At 38.1% G+C, this 6,000-nt stretch overlaps 1 long non-coding RNA gene across 1 annotated transcript in view; it reads right to left on the bottom strand.

Annotated features, from left to right (window-relative positions):
* Positions 1-630: 630 nt before the first annotated feature.
* Positions 631-6,000, bottom strand: part of LOC143360071 (uncharacterized) — a 180,608-nt gene continuing 175,238 nt past the window's right edge. Inside the window, exon 2 of the long non-coding RNA XR_013083203.1 lies at positions 631-858. This is a non-coding gene — a long non-coding RNA (uncharacterized LOC143360071). The remainder of the gene's footprint in view (positions 859-6,000) is intronic.

The following is a 6,000-nucleotide window of genomic DNA, read 5'->3' as shown; positions in this document are numbered from 1 at the left end:
TGGTTTTTATATTTGGTTTCATTTTAATCAGACAAATGCCACGAATATGTTGATAAAAGTTTCATAAAAACATAACGAAAAATAAAGAAGTTTTGATATTGGATTAGTAGTGGTCTTCTGGTCTCACACCGATATAGCGGACAATGTGTGGCCCACTCCTCGGCGACGGCAGCTCTCGAGCTTCGCTGTCCGCTTCTCCGTGCAACATTATATCGGAGACGGATATCCCTTCCGTTTGAACGTCAGTCGCGTTTGTATGTCGGTTGTTCGTATGTTCGTACGGTTGAAATAAACCGGACGCCCGATGCTGATATCGCGTAGTACATAAAATCATTTCTTAAATAATTCGTTGCTAGCTAACTTTCTCTCTTGCAAAAAATTTATTTTGTATAACAAACCAATCTCCCATCGATTGTAATCACAGTTCCTGTTATTCCTAAAGCATCTACCGTAATCCTTACGTTACAATTTCTATTAAACTGAAATAACATTTCGACATATGACATCCGTATTCATTTGATTCTGTTCGAGATCATCGTAATGAGTCTGGTTTGTTATAGTGCATGGGGTTAAAAGTGTCTGTGTATTCATGGGAGTCGTATGTGAAGATTATGCGAGGTTTTCTTTTAAGTTGTTCAGCTGGACAATTAAAAACTACTGGTGAGCACCGTTCCGGAACATTGACCAGCCCTATATAAACTCAGTTTTCCTTGACACTCGCCAGTATCAGAGTGTCTTCATCCCTGATGAAGCCAGCTGCAATGATGGCGAAACGTTGGGAACCAATTCCTTTTGGACACGGCTCTCTCCCGAAAGCCACTAATCATGTGTACATTCCAGGCCGTGAAAGCATCAAATCTACAATTATAATTTATTATTTCTCATTTCTCGAGAAATTTAAATCTAGGAAAATTCTTATGGATCTCATTTATTTTATAACATATAAATGCTTAAATTCTCTTAAATTCTTATATAAACCTTTAGAAAAACTGAATACTGAATCGAGTAATGAGTTTCTTGTTCTTATTAAAGAAGAAATATTTAAAAGAAGAGACAAGATTGTTGTATCCGTTATAAAATATCTGCATAATCCAGAATCTTTGCAAAAAGATTCAAAAGATACATTTTTTTATTTAACATCCAAGACAGATATGTATGAAATGGCAAAACAAATTCTAAGCAGACTTTTTGGAAAATATAACAATGATTCTTATAAATATAGTGAAAAACTTTCAGATTCTCAGAATGAGAAACTATCATTGGAAAAACTTGTTAGAATTAGAAATTGCAAATAGCCTTCAAGAATTCAGTGTCAAGAGTTTAGCAGCAGAAGAGAATAAACTTCGGACTCTAACAAAGGAATTCCAAATTTTTGAGTCCACTGAAAAAAGGACACCCAATCTTCAGCAACTTTTGGATGTTCTGTATACTATAAAGCCAACATGCACATAAAATCGAAGAAATTTCACTACGGCTACAGATTTTGTTACAAAAAAAAAAAATAAGTAGATTGTCTGATTCTATATTAGACGCATTATGCTTCTTAAGAAGTCATTTCAAAACAAAAGCGTAACGTTTCACTTTATAAAAGTTTGGTCAAAGTTTGCCAATATTTTTTTATTTTTTTCTCGAGAATTATCGAGAAATATAGTCTTATTTCTCAATTCTCGAGAAATGAAAAGTGTTGAGAAATCAGGTACACTAATCAAGACGCTCGAACGGTAACGTGAACGTTCTATGACGGTTGGATAGCCCATTTTGGAATTCCGATACGGATTACCACTGGCCAGGGAAGACAGTTCGAATCTAAGCCATTTTTCGCGTAAACGAATTTATCGGCGCGAAGCATTTACGTACTACCTCTTCGGCCAACGGAAAGGTTCCATAGGCAGCTCAAAGCCGCGATCCGTTGCCACCAATCGAATCGGAAGTTCTTTCATCGGCTTTGCTTCGAATCCGAGCTGCATGGGAAGTCCATTTGAAGGCTACGTCGGCGGTACTAGTGTATGGCGAATCTCGACGTCTTCCTGGCAAATCTTCGCGTTCAACAAATGGCAGAGGAGACATTTCTGGCTTTGCTAATAATCTCAGCTCCCATTTCTCCGAGCTAGGTCCGAAGAGTGGTTCTCATCACTCTGCTAACAATACGTTCGGTTTCAAAGATTTACATACCTCTCCTCACGTTTTTGTTAGAACCGATGCTTCAAAACCGAGTTTGCAGCAAGCTTATGAAGTCCCGTATAGGGTAGTTCGTCGAGGCCCTAAAACCTTTGGAATCCTCATTAAAAATAAAAGAAATTACCGTGACCATTGACGGGTTAAAGTCCGCCTATATTCTTGCGGAAGACGATGTCTCAGAGCCTGTCATTATACCGTGTTTAGATACACATAGAGCAAACGTTGTTACGGATGCACCGAGTACGGAACATCGGGTTACCCGTTCTGGTAGGCGCGTACATTTTCCTGAACGTTATCAAGCAGGTCTACGTTAGTTCGTATGCGTTTTAGACATATTCATGTACATATATATATCGTTCTTTCTTATTTTGTCTCTTTCCGCGTTCTTGTACAGGGTACATATTTCACGTAACTTGACCACCTTAAATATATCGCTTATATTGTATTGTTATGCCGCAGGAAGGGGTAAATGAAGAGAATCTTCGAATAAACTCCAAAGTCTTCCAGCACAACTTAGGTTTATTTTGGAATAGATCGCCAAGCAAAGATAAAAAGCAATTTTGTATACGACGAATAACTCGATAGCACACGGGTCGACTGACTGGTTACTTGTAACTTCTTCTTCTCTGTCTGCGCGCCCTTTCGCAGGGCCTTATATAAGGATACATCTAACTATGGAAGTTTCGTGGGGAGTGGATGACGCTAGCCCTTAGAGATAGGGAATGACGTGGAAGTCGGAGTTTTCACAGGATTGGACTTTGGAATCTGTGTACCGGTGAGTAATTTGCCTTCGTCTAGTCTATGAGAAGGCCCGTGAGTCATAATAGATCAGTGTTAATGGCAGTCTCGCATAACAGTATGATAGAAAAAATATCAGTGGGAGAAAACATTCTGTTCGAAGGCGCCAATACTGTGATGGGCCGAATTTTTTCTCAAGGTCATTTTTTTCGAGATTTCAAGGTCACTGTATTTTTTAATAAATGGGGATGCATATTTTCACGACAACAGTCGTTATAGCTTATAAAAAAACGAATCCAACGAGGTGCAATATGTTGACCTTCACGTGACCTTTAGCGAGGAAATTATGAAATGTTTGTCAGGAACTTCAGTACGCGTTCGGGGACGGTAAATGAAGGAATCTCAATTGGGTTTTTTTATATGGATTAAGTACACCGACTTGACTATTGTTACGTCTTTCCGTAGTGGGTTCTTTAATTTCGCAGGGAAAGGAATTTTGGCTTGTAGGAAAAATAATAGTTATTACTCTAAGATCTGTAAATATATAAGTATATTATAAAAAATAATGTTTTAAATTTACAATAATGAGAGTGTGTGTTATGTGTATGTGTGTGTTTTAAATTTAAGTATGAGTATGCGTGTGTTCGTGCGGGTGCGCGCGCGCGCGTGTGTGTAAAAGGGTACGTTTTAGATTCTCGGGCGTTTCCAAGTTGGAACGTTACCGACCATCTAAGATATGAAAGATACCGAGTTCGCACGACGAACGATTACCGAAAAAACGGAGAGAAGACGGGTGTTCAATAACCGATATCGTTTGCGGTGTCAATAGACGAACTGAGCGATCGGCGAGGCGCGTCGATCCACGCGCCCACTTCCCTCGTCACCCCGCGAGCAGCCGTCCATCCGCGGCGTTCGCGTGGAACGGGTGGCACTGTGTGGGGACGGCGGCGCTCCGAACCGATCGATAGATCGATGTCAGGGGTCAATGCGCGGTAAACAGACAAGAACGATGTTCGAAAACAGTTGCAATACTAGCCGAAATGTAAATACCTGTGATATAGTCATTTGTAAATCATTCCGCGAGTCAGAATCGTGATGTTTACGTTTCCGATTTTCAGTCCACGAGTCCTACTCGTCATGTTTACGTTTGAGCCAAAATCTTCATCACGAGTCAGACTCGTTAAAGTACGGGAAGAGGTTAATAAATAAATAAATAGTTAGATAAAGATGAGGAGAATCTCTAACAGGGTGATATAGGATGTGGCGCTTGTTGCTCCAATAGAATAAAATATATAACTCGCGTCGGGTTCGTCGTTTAGGATTTATCCTTTCAGACATTAATTTAGTTTCTATGATTCACAGAGTTTAATATTAATAATTTTTAAGATGCTAGATCGTGCGGGGTTACGCACCAATTTAACAATTGAAGAGAAACTGGAATGCTGGTTCTAGTCCTCACCTCTCAGCGATTTATTTAGCTGTAACGCTCTGCGGCTTCTAGCAGCCCTATTTATACCAGCATTTACTGCCATGTTTCCACCTATTTCGGCCCAAAAATATTTTCCCGAAAAATTATTTAAAAATCGTTTAAACATAGTTAAAAAATGTCTTTACAATGGTTTAACAACAATCATACTGTTAGGAATCGAAAAAATATGTGATTAACGAAAAAAAAGAAGACGGGATTCGGGATTCGAACCTGGTCCAAAAATTCTGGCTGAAATGCATTCTGTATTAAAGAACAAACGACACAAATGTTTCTGTGCCTCTGAAAGGCAAAGTTTCTGTTGCAATCATACTGTACTTTTTCAAAAAAATTCTTCAAGTTAAGAATTGATAGAATAATTTGAAACTGTTGGTTTTGGGAAGCAAGGTATTTACTTATTTAGAAAGAATAAAAAAAACACAGATATGATCATGAACGATATTTGATCGATGTTTCCTCTACTAAGGCTAGGCTTTTACTAAACGACTTCGGCAGCTCGTCGATACGTTGGAGAAAAATAAAACATCTGAATGGGACACGTCGGCGGACCAAAAAGAAGCGCGGCTCTGTCTTTGATTCGATACCTAAAGACACCGCGAGATACAATGTAACGAGATACATATACAACAGTTAATGGAACCGTATTATAGATATAATTTCTGTACAAATATCTATAGAAACAATGCACCAACCGGGAAAGCACGAAAGCAATAAGCTTGTAAACAGTTCGATGTAACTAATGAGAAATTTCATTACCCGAATAACGATGCTGAAGGCCTTTGATGATCAGCAAATCGACGGTAATATTATCCATTGGGGGAGTTACATATTAAAAGCAGGTATTTACATTCGGATAATTATAATTATTATTTACTTAAATTACAAGGGTAATTACCCTTGAGTAAGATTTTCTGGGAAAATAGATGTCTCTGTGAAATGGACGACGCAGAGATTATTACGTGCAACGATTAAAACGTTTAATTGAACTGCAACGTTTTCGAATGCAATGTATCTAGTTTCATTTAATTGCTTAACAGGAATTGAGTAATATTCGGGCATTTTTAAAAAGGTGATGCCGAGTTCTGAATTAGCCATCGTTCCGAGTTAGTCAACGCGCAATCGATTTCCTTAAAATCACCCAATTTTTACAGAAAAAGTAAATGGATACTCGATCGATCGATGTGAATTATTAATCCTTTGCTATTCCTTGTATCGAACGCGTAATACTGTGATACAGTGTTTAGATTTTCACACCGCGCCAAGAACCTTTAATTAGAAATATCTCGTTCATCACAACATTGTTTGATTTCGCGGTTTCTACTGACTTAATTGCATAGCACAAACCAAGAGCCAAGAGACTGTTATTATTTTTAACAAATTGATTCTCCCGTTATCTACGGAAATTTTTAATAATGAACATAGGAATCAGACGAACGGACTATTTGGTTTCAACAATTTTTTTGTCTTGATTTAACTTTTCATTACTCGCATAGGATACTTACAATTTGACAACTTTGAATTTAGTGTTTCAAGCATAAACAAAGGTGTCGTCTATGCTAACAAATATTTATTCTGCATTAAGTCATATACAGTTCCGT

This window comes from Halictus rubicundus, chromosome 12 (assembly GCF_050948215.1).
Source record: "Halictus rubicundus isolate RS-2024b chromosome 12, iyHalRubi1_principal, whole genome shotgun sequence".
Lineage (NCBI taxonomy): Eukaryota > Metazoa > Arthropoda > Insecta > Hymenoptera > Halictidae > Halictus > Halictus rubicundus.
This window is presented reverse-complemented; position numbering and strand designations above follow the sequence as displayed.